This window comes from Tachyglossus aculeatus, chromosome 22 (assembly GCF_015852505.1).
Source record: "Tachyglossus aculeatus isolate mTacAcu1 chromosome 22, mTacAcu1.pri, whole genome shotgun sequence".
NCBI classification, from domain to species: domain Eukaryota; kingdom Metazoa; phylum Chordata; class Mammalia; order Monotremata; family Tachyglossidae; genus Tachyglossus; species Tachyglossus aculeatus.
The window spans coordinates 7,703,906-7,719,340 of NC_052087.1; the positions used below are offsets into that span (position 1 = coordinate 7,703,906).

General features: G+C 40.4%; 1 pseudogene; it reads left to right on the forward strand.

The window, feature by feature from the left end:
* The first annotated feature begins 1,734 nt into the window (after positions 1-1,734).
* LOC119944361 lies at positions 1,735-1,812 on the forward strand (annotated as a pseudogene).
* The last annotated feature ends 13,623 nt before the right edge of the window (positions 1,813-15,435 follow it).

Consider the following 15,435-nt stretch of genomic DNA (forward strand, 5'->3'; position numbering starts at 1 on the left):
TACTACTAAGGCATTCAATATTGGGGTGCCTTTTTTTTTTTTTACACACAACTCAAGTAGCACTGTAAATTGTACATAGTGATGTACAAAGTGTTTTTTATCACTGTGATTTTATCACTATGCCCTTTGATGTAAAGAGAAGAGACACGGAATCTTTATTTTCATTTAGAAACAGAGTTACATGATTTACCCAAGTTACCAAGTGAGTCCCCTCTCAGAATCACACCTGCAGAGCGTCCAGTACTCTACCTTCTCGGCTTCGGGAGGACTACTCATTCCATTCCCAGCTTGGGCAGTGGCTGGAGAGTGGAAGGTGATCTGCTACAAGTCAAAACTCACCTGTGCAGGGCAGCAGCGGCATGGGAGAGAATTACGGATGGAGACCCAAGTAGACTACGTGAAAGAAGGCAATGGTAAATCGCTTCCATATTTTTACCGAGAAAACTCTATGGATACGCTGCCAGAACGTTTGCTAATGGAAGCTGGACGTTCTGGGTGAGATGCATCCGTGGAGTCACTATGTGTTGGAGACAACTGTAACAGCATAAGATAAGACTAAGTGGAAGATCCACTACTAGAACCCTATTTCTGCTGCTTGTGTCATTACCACCAGACTGACTCATTTATGTTATGAATTTCTGGTAGTCATTATGTGTTGGAGACAACTGTAACAGCATAAGACAAGACTAATAATAATAATAATGGCATTTATTAAGCGCTTACTATGTGCTACTGTTCTAAGCGCTGGGGAATTTACAAGGTGATCAGGTTGTCCCACGTGGGGCTCACAGGCTTCATCCCCATTTTTTACAGATGAGGGAACTGAGGCCCAGAGAAGTTAAGTGACTTGCCCAAAGTCACACAGTTGACAAGTGGTGGAGCCGGGATTTGAACCCATGACCTCTGACTCCAAAGCCCGTGCTTTTTCCACTGAGCCACTCTGCTTCTCTAAGTGGCAGATCCATTACTAGAACCCTATTCCTGATGCTTGTGTCATTACCACCAGACTGCCTCATTTATGTTATGACTTTCTGGTACCTTGACACTGAATTCCAGGGTTAAGAAGTTCCTGAACCTGGCCAAAATTGGAAAAGCTGCAAATTTAAACCTTTTAAAACACATCCTGCTAAAGCATAGGTAAACATATTTTCCAACATCTCAGAAAATCAGAGGTCAAATTTGTTTTCCAAAGACTATGTTCCTCCAAGCAACATATGTTCGATAGGAAACTATTGCTGTAGGGCACTTAAACCATTGAATTAAAAATTAAATTTGATTATCCTGAAAAATAATTAATTAGCAGTATGTAGAGTATGCTCTTAAATGTAAAAGAAAAGACTTGGATCATTGAAACTGATAAATATTACATCAATTAAAATGTTTCAATAGCAAATAATATGTGCTATTTATAAATTTGCATTGTACTATTTTTATTCCAGTGATATCAGTTAATTAACTGTACATTAATGTCAGTCAGCCAATTAGATCTATCTTGGTGCCAAGATTTTATTTACAAATTAGAGCCTTTTTTTTTTTCAGTTTAAATCACAAGTTGACTGTATTCTGGAAAGAGTTGGGTCTGCTATGAAAATGGTTAGTTATAGTTTTAACAGCTTTTCGGAAAGCTAAGTATCCCTTTGAACTCCATCTTGTGGATATTAATGCAGGGCATAAACTGGGTGATAAGGCCAATTGAAAAGGGTTAAAAGCTGAAGAAACCACCATCCCTGATATAAGGCTATACTTTCAGGGATCATTTCTATAGTATGTGTCTAGAGAAGTGAGATCGAAAGTGTAAAGAGACTCGAGCGCCTAGTACAGTGCTCTGCACACAGTAAGCGCTCAATAAATACGATTGAATGAATTTAATTGGAAAGACCACTCTGCTTTGGGGATCTTTTGCATGTGTTCTTGTTATGCCTCAAAAATTTTCATGTTTGTATGGCTTTTTGTTTATATTTCAAGTGAGTTCCCTGGTGCTAAGGAAACCAAGCTCACCTCAGTAGTGCTGGTGGGAACACTAAGAACCCCTCATGGCCCTCCTCATCTCCTCTCATCCTTCATTCCCAGGGTGAGAAGATACATTAGAACAGTGCTTTGCATATAGTAAGTGCTTAATAAATGCCATCACCATCATCATTAGTTCTCATTTTTTTTAATCAGACTATAAACTAAAATATTTAATGTTTATAAAATTGATTTGAAATATTGTTCTCACTCAGTATACAGAGTTAATATTCGATTGTAACCTCCAAAGCATTTATTGCAGTGAGCTGTACAGAGTAAGCACTCAGTAAATACTATTGAAGGATTGTTGACTGTGAAGAATTTCTGTGGAAAACTTAAAATTTTTGACGGCTTTTAAAGGTAATCTATAATGGATCTTATCCTGCTTATATGGTGGCTCCTTTTTAGGGGGCAGTCACTACCAGGGCAACAGGGGACCATTTCTTTAATTATTACTGTACTCTTCCATTTGCCCACTTGAGTAAGAGGAAGACCTGCACAGAAAGCATGCCAGTATATATATATATATGTATGAATGTATGTAGTTGGTAGTAATAGCATTTATTGAGCACCTAATTTGCAGGGGTTGCACTGTTCTAGTTAAATAGGAAGCTCATACTAGAAAAATGGCAGGCTTCCTGCCCTGAAGGAACGTGTGTGCATGTGTGTGATCATTTGTAGATCATCAGCATTATTAACAGTTCTGAACTTCTGCACTGGGCAGAGTAGTGTGCTAAAATCATCCATGTTAATTTTCAATTTCCTTCCATTTTTCTACTCAGCGGCTCTAAATTACCCTCTGGTAGCCAAAATGTCTAATCCTGTTCTTCCAAGCATTAGTTTACTCACCTGACAGGGATGTAGCCAATACCACTATGCTTATTGTCTTGAATGACAAAGTAGTCGAATCATGTTACAATTATCATGATTTTAGAACCTCCTTATGAACCTCCTTACTCTAAATTGTATAACAAATAGGTCTTTTTTTCCTTATAACTTCATTCAGGAGGTCTATAGCATGTTAAAAGTAAAACCTGCTGTCAGAATTCAGAGAAAAAAACACATCAGTATATATCAGATTTAATTATATCTCCCAAAGTCTCATTTACAATATGCCCACTGCACGGGCTTTAATTTTACTTTCTAGGAAATTGAAACTTGAACAACAGGATTGTTTTGATAGTGCAGTTTTTTTTTAAAGTCATTATAATTCGAGTTGTAGCCATATATTGCAGTGTTCAGTACTTTAAAATTTACTGGAGATTCCTTTTTGAAAACATTTACTTACAATTCTCCGTGTCTTGTCAAATTGCTAAATGTGTTTTCTTCCACTGTAGTAATATCGTAGCTCATATCCATTATAAAATACACACTTTGTATTTTTATTTGCAATTTTAATCATTTCTTATCATATATATTTTATACTTGTGTAATAAACTTGAATTTGTAACTTTAAAAACCAAATATTTATTGCTCAATGTTTGTATTAAACATATTTATTGCAATCCTCCCTTGTCCTATTGAGCACTTTTAGATGTCAGTTGAATTATGTTTGGCAACAATTGGAGCTGAAACTTACACTTGCAGTGCTGTATGTTTTCAGAATAACACCTACATTGTACCAGTGGCTCTACATTTCTTTGAAGCAAATCAGCCAAGGATCACACTATGAGGATAGAAAAGTGTCATTTAGTAACAGGAATTTTAATTTTTAATATACTGTCCTCTCCGTAAAACTATGTTGTGTAAAATGCTAATGAAATGTTTTTCTGTATAGCCTGTTAGTTAAATGGTGATCTGATTTGAGTCACAAACAGTACTAATATGAAGTTGTGCTCCATTAAAATTCAATTTACTGACCCCTATAGATGAGATACATAAAAGAACATAGAAGAAGAGTGGTCTAGTGGATAGGGTGCGGGCTTGGGAGTCAGAAGGACCTGGGTTCTAATCGTGGCTCCGCCACTTGTCTGCTGTGTGACCTTGGGCAAGTCACTTAACTTCTCTGTGCCTCAGTTACCTCATCTGTAAAGTGGGGGTTAAGACTGTGAGCCCCATATGGGACATGGACTCAGTCCAGCCTGATTACCTTGTATTTATCCCAGTGCTTAAACAGTGCCTGTCAGATAATAAGCACTTAACAAATACCATAAAAAAAAATCATTCTGTAGTTCTGAAGGATGCATTCTTAAGAGAACGTATCATTAGCAAAGTCAGCCAATCAATAGTATTTCAGGACCTACTGTGTGCAGAGCACTGTACTAAATGCTAGACATGTTCCATGCCCAGAAGGAATTTACATTTGTTAACTGTTTCAATAGGAAAAGTGGGTATCTGTTCCTATCCCCTTAACCAACTCCTCTTGCCCCTGGGCGTACCTGAAATTTTAAGGAAATAATAATAATAATGGCATTTATTAAGCGCTTACTATGTGCAAAGCACTGTTCTAAGCGCTGGGGAGGTTCCAAGGTGATCAGGTTGTCCCACGGGGGGCTCACAGTCTTAATCCCCATTTTACAGATGAGGTAACAGGCACAGAGAAGTTAAGGGACTTGCCTGAAGTCACCCAGCTGACAATTGGCGGAGCTGGAATTTGAACCCACGACCTCTGACTCCAAAGCCCGGGCTCCTTCCACTGAGCCACACTGCTTCTCCAAATAAAAATCAGTACCTCCAGAACAATAATTACACTGAGCGGCTACTTGAGAGTAAACTAATTCATGGATGCTCGTTCCCATAGTGATGCTCTCAGAGATGCTTGATGCCAAAAAGAGCTGCCTCTCAACCCCACACAAGACTCTCTAGATTGTCCTTCAGTCAGAAAATTGAGGGGCAAAGTTGCAGCGGATACTATGTTATTTCTGGTTGTTGTCCGTCATCCCCACGCCCTACCACAGAGAGATGGAGGGTGGACTTTGGTTTGGGGTTTGAGGCAGTCTCCTCCTCATCTCTGGTGGCATGGCCCATTCATTCATTCAATCGTATTTATTAAGTGCTCAGTGTGTGCAGAGCAATCAATCAATCGTATTTATTGAGCGCTTACTGTGTGCAGAGCGCTGTACCAAGCGCTTGGGAAGTACAAGTTGGCAACACAATAGAGACGGTCCCTACCCAACAGTGGGCTCACAGTCTAGAAGACCACTGTACTAAGGGCTTGGGAAACTACAATACAGCAATAAAAAGTGACAATCCCCAACCGGTAATGAGCTCACAGTTTAGAGGGAGGGGAAGACAGACATCAGTGCAAATAAACAGATCAATACAGATAAAATTACAGATATATTTTCATTCAGTCATTCAATCGTATTTATTGAGTGCTTACTGTGTGCAGAGCACTGTACCAAGCGCTTGGGACGTACAAGTTGGCAACATATAGAGACGGTCCCTACCCAACAGTGGGCTCACAGTCTAGAAGACCACTGTACCAAGGGCTTGGGAAACTACAATACAGCAATAAAAAGTGACAATCCCCGCCCATAATGAGCTCACAGTCTAGAGGGAGGGGGAGACAGACATCAGTGCAAATAAACAGATCAATATAAATAAAATTACAGATATATTTTCATTCAGTCATTCAATCGTACTTATTGAGTGCTTACTGTGTGCAGAGCACTGTACCAAGCGCTTGGGAAGTACAAGTTGGCAACATGTCGGTCCTTATCCAACAACGGGCTCACAGTCTAGAAGGGGGAGACGGACAATAAAAGAAAACGTGGACAGGTGTCAAGTCAGGGCAACCACTGGTGTATTTCGAGAAGCGGGGAAATGAGGACTGAATGGTTCTGTCGCAAAATGATCTGGGCAGCAGAGTGAAGACTGGAGTGGGGAGAGACAGGAGGCTGATGAAGTAAACCAGGAGGGATCATCATCATCAATCGTATTTATTGAGTGCTTACTATGTGCAGAGCACTGTACTAAGCGCTTGGGAAGTACAAATTGGCAACATATAGAGACAGTCCCTACCCAACAGTGGGCTCACAGTCTAAAAGGGGGAGACAGAGAACAAAAACAAACATACTAACAAAATAAATAGAATAGATATGTACAAATAAATTAAATAGAGTAAAAAAAATACGTACAAACATATATACATATATACAGGATGGGATGAGTGTTTGCATTAACGTGGTAGCAGTTTGGATGGAGAGGAATGGGCAGATTTTAGCCATGTGCGAAGGTGGGACCGACAGGATTTAGTGATGAATTGAATCCTAGCATTAAAAAAGGAAACTTGGGGAGCAAAAGGTAAATCTTCAGCCTGCTTGGAATTAACCTGTCTTGTTTATGTGGAGTTGGCCAAGACAATTAAGAATTTCTGTGGCCTAGAGGAACGAGCACGGGCCGGGAGTCAGAGGGCCTGGGTTCTAATTCCGCCTCTGCCGCTTGTCTGCTGTGTGACCTGAACTTCTCTGGGCCTCAGTTACTTCATCTTTAAAATGGGGATTAAGACTGTGAGTCCAATGTGGAACAAGGACTGTGCCCAGCCCAATTATCTTGTATCTACAAGATAATTTTTCAACTATATTTTTTTTAACTACTACATAGAGGTGCTATTTATTCCATTAAAGGCTTATTATAGTGCTGGCACACAGTAAGCCATTAACAAATGTCACTTTTTAAAAATCACATTTTAATCTTTATGATTCCCAAGCACTTAGTACAGTGCTGTGCACATAGTAAGCGCTCAATAAATACGATTGATGATGATGATGATATAGGGAATGCCTGTTAGTCAAAAAGTAATTGATTTAAAGTCTGTTCAGGAAAAAAAAATCACAACATTTTAATACCAGCCTATTTGCAAGGATTTAGGCCAAGTGGGGTCACCTTTTTTTTTTTCCACTTTAAAACCCTGGTCCTTTTTAGGAGTTTGAGAAAGACTGAGCAAGATGCAAAGAAGATAAGAGAAATGCAGCTTTAAATGGCATGTTGGGATGGTGAGGGTGTAGAAATCAACACCTTAAGTTTGTGCTTCACAGCTTGCATAGCTACAATGTGAACTGATAACAAAGCCTGATATGCATACTACACATAGTGAAATTTACCATAATTGAAATGTATACTAACAACTTACTTCATTTACATATTAAGTAAATTGTCGCCCTTTCTGTAGAGCTGGTTGAAAATGCTTTGTCAAGTATTTACACCCAATCGTGAAACTACGGAAAAACTCAAGAAAAAAAAAAAAAATGCCACGTGCAACATAAATCATGCAAAGGTAGTGATTACACTTATCAAAATTCACTGATAAAAATTTTGTTTAAAAAACAGTGGGTTAAAATGTAGATTTTGGGTTTGTCATAGTAAACAATAGGCACAAATTCTATATAAAAGGATAGCAATCCGCATGAAGATTTGGGCTGGATATCCTGTGGTCTAGGAAGTTTATTTCAAAAGAAGATCAAAATATTTTACTTCTAATGTGACATTTTAAAATTCCAATGTTTAAGAGAAGCCCAAAACTATACAGACCAACACCTGGTCATTTTTAAATAACATGTTTTCCCCCTAAGCATTTCATTTTTTTTTAATATTGCATCTTAAAATTGTTTAATTATTGAGAAGGTAGGGGTGCAATATTTAAAAAACAAGATGGAATGTCCAACTATTGGGAAAATAAAAACTCAAAATGTGAAAAAAAATTTCTTGAGGAAAGTCTCAGAAAAAGCTCCTAAAGATTCCAAAATCAAAACTGTAGCAAACTTTTATTTTCCAATTGTATTACTTCTCATACCCCAAAAAAGACAGTTTGGGATATTTTTTCAACTACTACATAAAGGTGCTATTTACTCCATTAAAGGAAAATTCTGTATTTGAACAGCAGTTTCTAATGCATAAGTAAATAGTATAAAGCGGGTTAAGGTCCTTCCTGTTAATAAACACTTAGTTGTGTTCAACTTCCCAATCTCTGTTTGTGCAAACAGTCTACTCAAACATTCACACAAATCTGAGTTGTTCGTTTCAAAAACAGAGGTTAGAACGAGGAAAAACACTGTGGTTTGATCTATACAGTCAAAGAAAGTGTAAAGTTAGGCAATTATCCAGTGATTTGGCTCAAAGTCCCCTTTTTTTCCTAAAATAGAATATTGTTTTACCTGAATATCTGGATAATTGCTTAAACTCTTCACAGTCTAACGATGTGGGCTGGAAAAGACTTCCATTTTAGCCCAGGGCAATGCATATCGAGATAATCAGGGATGATAAAGGAGTTGATCGGGTCTGAATGGGTTCCTGCCTGAAACTAATTGTGTTAAAAGGTATGAAGAACTGGTTCCTTTCTTTCATTCATTCATTCAATCGTATTTATTGAGCGCTTACTGTGTGCGGAGCACTGTACTAGGCGCTTGGGAAGTACAAGTTGGCAACATATAGAGATGGTCCCTACCCAACAGCGGGCTCACAGTCTAGAAGGGGGAGAAAGACAACAAAACCAAACATATTAACAAAATAAAATAAATATGTACAAGTAAAATAGAGTAATAAATCTGTACAAACATATATACAGGTGCTGTGGGGAGGAGGAGGAGGGGAGAGGAAGGAGGGGGCTCAGTCTGGGAAGGCCTCCTGGAGGAGGTGAGCTCTCAGTAGGGCTTTGAAGGGAGGGCATTCCAGGCCAGGGGGTCGACAGCGGGACATGGGAGACGAGGCACAGTATTCCAAGGTGCAGAAATGTAAAACATCCTAAATTTGTTCGATATTGATTTCTATGGGGTGGAACAAAAACAAGTAAGTCAGACTCAAAACAAACCGGAAGTTCAAATATTGCCCTTTAGAAAATCAACGTGTACATATAAACACTTGAATAACTAGATTGTATTTGAAATGTATGCAAATTGCTAACTTGCTGCCCATTCATCGGGCTTCGCTTGAATATTTTCAAATTTCCCTAAAGATTGTCCCTCAGTTCTTTCTGGCAAATTGGAATTTCTGTCACATTTAAGGAAATGATGCTAAGAGAAGCCAATCATCTGACCAAGGATGATTGTACTCTCCAAAGGATGTAGTAATAATAATAATAATAATAATAATAATAATAATTTGGGTATTTATTAAGCAGTTACTATGTGCCAAGCACTGTTCTAAGCGCTGAAAAAAAATAATGACATTTGTTAAGTGCTTACTACATGCCAAGCACTGTTCTAAGCACTGGGGCGGGGGGGGGGGGGGTACATGGTTATCAGGTTGTCCCACAGTGGGGTCACAGTCTTAAACCTCATTTTACAGATGAGGTCACTGAGGCGCAGAGAAGTCAAGTGACTTGACCAAAGTCACACAGCTGACATGCGGCATAGGTGCTCTGTACACTGTCAGGCTCAATAAATACCATTGATTGGTTGATTGACTGATGAATGTTGAAAGAGATGAGTCAAAAATATGTCAATATCGTGGGTTTGGGAGAGGGAGGACGGTGGTCTTGAAAATTGTGATGGGAATGTTAAATGAGGGAGAGGATTTGGGAGAGAAGAGGAGTTCAGTTTCAGACATGTTTAGCTTAAAGTGCCGGCAGGTCATCCAGATAATCAGTCAATCAATCAAAGGTATTTATTAAGTGCTTACTATGTGCAGAGCACAAATATGTCCAAGAGCAATTAAGTAGCCCAGGAGTAATATCCAGTTTGTTTGTGTGTTCCACAGTTGAAACTCTAAGACATCTTGAAATTTGTATAAAAGGTAAGTTTGAGAATTTGCTGCACAATACTTTCACCAGTGGGAAAATCTGTGTCTAGTGTGCTTTGAGCATCTTGGAACAAGGAATTTTATGCATTCAAGATGCCATTGTTTTGCAGATGGGTGTTTAACTGTGCGTTGATGATGTGGGGGTGGTGATATTCTGAGAAATCAATGGGGCATTGTGTTTTCATGGAAACAGCGTGCAAGTGTGTAAGGGATACTCTCTCAGTGACACACTCTCATAGATACAGTCTCCATCACGAGTGTTTTCTTCAAACCTCAGGATATTCTATAACTAGAATGAGGCATTGAGGTGAGCCAGAATGGACTTCCTAGTTCAGCAGTGTAACTTTACAGGAAGGTTCAACATTTTAGAAAAACTGAGATTCTGTGGGATTCTTATTAAGTATTCGCACTGTGCGGGATATGGTTCAACTACCTGAAACTTCTGTTGAGCCACTTCCTCCTTCTAGGACTCTTGATAAACTCCATATTTTGCTGGCCAGATAGAGGCTCTCAGATATTAACTTCTCCAAAGTCTGCTCTCAACACCTTAAGGGGATTGACTGCTTAACAAATAAAATATGACAGGTGGTTGCCAGTTCGTAAATGTAGGGTTGGCATAAATTATTCAATCATATTTATTGAGCCCTAAGTGTATGCGGAGCATCGTACTAAGTGATTGGGAGAGTACGATACAACAGTAAGCAGTCACATTCCCTGCCCACAGTGAGCTTACAGTCTAAAGTGGGGGAGACAGACATTAAAATTTGCCAACTTGTACTTCCCAAACGCTTAGTACAGTGCTCTGCACACAGTAAGCACTCAATAAATACGATTGATTGATTGATTGATTAATATAAATAAACTACAGATATGTACATAAGTGCTATGGGGCTGGGAGGTGGGAAGAACAAAGGGAGCAAATCAGGGCAACACAGAGAGGAGTGGGAGAAGAGGAAAGGGGGCTTAGTCTGGGAAGGCTTCCTGGAGGAGATGTGCCTTCAATAAGGCTTTGAAGCCAGGGAGAGTAATTGTTGGATTTGAGAAAAGAGGGTGCTACAGGCCAGAGGTGGGAGATGGTCCATGGTCATGGACAGGCCATGGTCGGCAGGGAGATAATAATAATAATAATGATAATTATAATAATGATGGCATTTGTTAAGCACTTACTATGTGCAAAGCACTGTTCTAAGCGCTGGGGGGGATACAAGGTGATCAGGTTGTCCCACGTGGGGCTCACAGTCGTAATCCCCATTTTACAGATAGTCAAGAATGAGGTACAGTGAGAAGATTAGCATTAGAGGGGCATGTCAGTTGAACTGTAGTAGGAGAATAGCGAGGTGAGGTAGGAGGGGCAAGGGGATTGAGTGCCTTGAAGTCAATGGTGAGGAGTTGTTTGACACGGAGGTGGATGGGCAACCACTGGAGTTTTTTGAGGAGTGGGAAGACATGACCTGAATGCTATGTAAAAGAACGATCTAGGCAGCAGAGTGAAGTATGGACTAGAGTAGGGAGAAGGGAGAGACAGGAAGCTGGGAGGTCTGCAAGGAGGCTGATGCAGTAATCCAGGCAGGATAGGATGAATGATTGTATTAACATGGTAGCAGTTTGGATGGAGTTAAGGCCCTGCTGAGAGCTCACCTCCTCCAGGAGGCCTTCCCAGACTGAGCCCCTTCCTTCCTCTCCCCCTCGTCCCCCTCTCCATCCCCCCCATCTTACCTCCTTACCTTCCCCACAGCACCTTTATATATGTATATATGTTCGTACATATTTTTTACTCATTTATTTATTTATTTTATTTGTACATATCTATTCTATTTATTTTATTTTGTTAGTATGTTTGGTTTTGTTCTCTGTCTCCCCCTTTTAGACTGTGAGCCCACTGTTGGGTAGGGACTGTCTCTATATGTTGCCAGTTTGTACTTCCCAAGCGCTTAGTACAGTGCTCTGCACATAGTAAGCGCTCAATAAATACGATTGATGATGATGATGATGATGATGATGATGAAGAGGAAAGGGCGGATGGTAGCGATGCTGTGAAGGTGGGGCCGACAGCAGTAATTTCCCTCCCATCTCCCTCCTCTTTTTCCTGTCCAAACTCCTTAGGAGGGCTGTGTATACCCACTGCTTTCATTTCCCCCTCTACCAACCCTTTGCAATCTCGTTTTCACCCCTTCCATTAGACTGAAATCACACTCACCTAGGTCTTCAATGACCTTCTTTTGACTAAATCCAAAAGGCGCTATTCTACCCTAATTTCTTTTAACCCTCAGTTAACCATTTCCTCAAGGAATTATCTCCAGTCTTGGTTTATTAATAATAACAATAATAATAATAATGGTATTTGTTAAGCACTTCCTATGTGCTAAGCACTGTTCTAAGCCCTGGGGTAGATACAAGGTAATCAGGTTGTCCCACTTTGGGGTCACAATCTTAATCCCCAGATGGCGTAACTGAGGCACAGAGAAGTGAAGTGACTTACCCAAAGTCAATCAATCGATCAATCAATCATATTTATTGAGCACTTACTGTGTGCAGAGCACTGTACTAAGCACTTGGGAAGTACAAGTTGGCAACATATAGAGACAGTCCCTACCCAAAGTCACCCAGTTGACAAGCGGGGGAGCCAGGATTAGAACCCATGACCTTTGACACCCAAGACCGTGCTCTTTCCACTCGAGCACGGTACACTTCTGGTTCTCTTTTATCTAACCATTTTTTCTCAGCCTCTTTTACTAGCTGTTTTCTCCTCTCATATTTAACTTCCTATTCTCTAGACTGTAAACTCGTTATGGCAGGGAACATTTCCGCTAATTCCATTGTGTCATACTCTCCCAATCACCTCGTACACTGCTCTGCACATAGTAAGCCCTCAGTAAATACCACTGATTAAGTCTACTGCAGTTCATTCTCTCACATGACTTCAGCTACCATCTTCGTGCAGAAAATTTCCAGATCTGTCTCCCCAGCCGTGACCTTTCAACTGCTCTACAATCTCATGTTTCCTCTTGTCTCCAGGGTCTTTCAAAATAGATGATCTTCCAGCATTTTAAACTCAGTATGGCTAGTGAGCTTATCTTCCTTCTTAAACCAACTCCTCTTCCTAACTTTTTAATGATCAACGACACTACCAAACCTCTTTTCCCCAAAAGCTCACAACTTTGGTATCATCTTTAACACCTCTCTTTTTTCTTCACTTCCCACATTAGTTGGCTCTAATTCCTTCTAGTTTTGCCTCCACAAGATTCTTGGATCTAAACCTTTATGGCCATCACCCTTGGCCCAAGCCCTCATTTCCTGGCTGGACTATGACATCAGTCTCCCCTCTTCAGCCTATTTATTCTAAATTCAGCTGCCCTCTGGCAATAGTACTCATCATCATAATAATATTTGTTAAGCGCTTACTATGTGCCAGGCACTGCACTAATAATAATGACGATGACATTTGTTAAGCGCTTACTATGTGCCAGGCACTGCACTAATAATAATGACAATGACATTTGTTAAGCGCTTACTATGTGTGAAGCACTGTTCTGAGCACTGGGGAGGCTACAAGGTGATCAGGTTGTCCCATGGGGGGCTCACAGTCAATCCCCCTTTTACAGATGAAGTAACTGAGGCACAGAGAAGTTAAGTGACTTGCCCAAAGTCACACAGCTGACAATTGGCAGAGCCGGGATTTGAGCCCATGATCTCTGACTCCAAAGCCTGTTCTCTTTCCACTGAGCCACACTGCTTCTCTGTGCTGGGGTAGATAGTAGATAATCAGGTCTCACATGGGGCTCGTATTCTAAGTAGGAGGGAGCACAGGTATTGAAACTCCATTTTGCAGACGAGGAAACTGAGACACAGAAAAGTTGAATGACTTGCTCAAGGTCACACAGCGGACAAGTGATGGAGCTGGGAATAGAACTCAGGTCCTTTGACTCTCAGGACTGGGCACTTCCCACTAAGCCACACTGTTTCCCAGATCATCTTTGGAAAACACCTTTCAGAACATATCACTCTCCCCTACTAACTCCTAGAGGGCAGGGATGGTGTCTGCTTACCCTATTGTAGCTCTGCTCTAAGTAAGCTCTCTATAAATACCATTGATTAATTGATTAATCACTCCCTACTCCACAAAATCTCCAATGGCTCATCATTTCTGCATCTGACAGAACCTCTTTACCACTTTCTTCGAGTCTTCTCCTTCTCACATTTTTGTTCATCACCTGTTCATACTCCATTCCTCACAAATTACTCTTTAGTTATACCTTGCTCCTGACTCTCCCCTTTCTTACTCATTGTTCATGCCCTTCCCTTTCATGAAACTACCTCCACCAGATCCACCAAAGCATGTTTCTCCGCAACTTCAAAGTCCTATTAAAAAGCCATCTCCTCCAATAGGCAGTCCCCAGTTAATCCCCATGCTGCAAGATGTCCTATTCCATTATCTTCCTCTAGCACTTTTGTATCAGTGTATTTATTCCATTTATTTATCCATTTTTATTTTATGAATTGTGCTTATGTTTTTATTCTTGTTCCTTTTGTATGTATGCCCTCCGATCTCCCCCCATTAGCTTGCAAACTCTTTGAGGACAGGGTCTGTATCTTCTAATTTTATTGTGTGTTCCCAAGCACCTAGTACAGTGCTCTGCACCTAGCAGGTGATCAATAAGTACCAATGTTGATGATGAGGATGATGACAATGACGATGACGATCCTTCTCTAGACCGTAAGCTCCTTATGGGTAGTGAATTTGTTATATTGTTGTATCGTACTCTCCCAAGTGCTTAGTACAGTGCTCTGCAGCCAGAAAGCTCTCAATAAATACAACTGATTGATTGACTGACGGTGATGATGATGACGGTAAGAGAGGAATGGTGTGCTCCCTGCTAATGGTGTAACATGTAAAAACAATGCAGCATTGCAATTGGTCTATGGACTTCTTTCCTCATTTTTCCGGCATCGGGCAGGCTATTTAAGTAAGCACGAGTCCCCAAAGCCATAGTAACAAATGTGCATGTTCAAATGTAAGTGCTCAATAAGTACGATTGAATGAATGAAATGTAGATTGATTGATCGACTGATTCACAGGGTTAGGAACAGTGAGGCTTGCTCGGGCACAGTGTAGAGCACAGGCTAAGGAATAGTGGGGTAAGAGAGCAGATATGGGAGGAGAGAACTGGTGGACAGCTATAAGTTTTTTCCTGATGTGGAGGATAACGGGTAGCTCCTCCTGGATTGAAAGCTTCTCCAGGGCCGGGATGATGTCTACCAACACTGTTATACTCTCCCAAGCACTTGGAAAAGTGCAGTGCCCACAGTAAGCACTGAGTGACGGACTGATTGTGATTGATTTGGAGAAAGGAGAGATGTGAGCTGAATTTTTTAGGAACATGATCCAGCCTGCAAAATGTATTACAAATGTAATAAAAATCAATCAGTAAATCAATCAATAAATTGTATTTATTGAGCCCTTGCTCTGCGCTTTGGGAGAATACAGTATAACAGAGTTGGTAGACACATTCCCTGACCACAAGGAGCTTACGGTCTAGAGAGGAAAATAGACACGAATATAAATAAATACATTATGATGCTGTACATAAGTGCTGCGGGGTTGAGGGTGGGCTGAATAAAGGGCACAAATCCAAGTGTAAGGGTGAGTGGAGAAGAGGAAAAGGGAGCTTAGTCAGGGAAGGCCTTTTGGAAGAGATGTGATTTTTTTTTTCATAAGGCTTCGAAAGAGGGGAAAGTGATCATCTGTCGGAT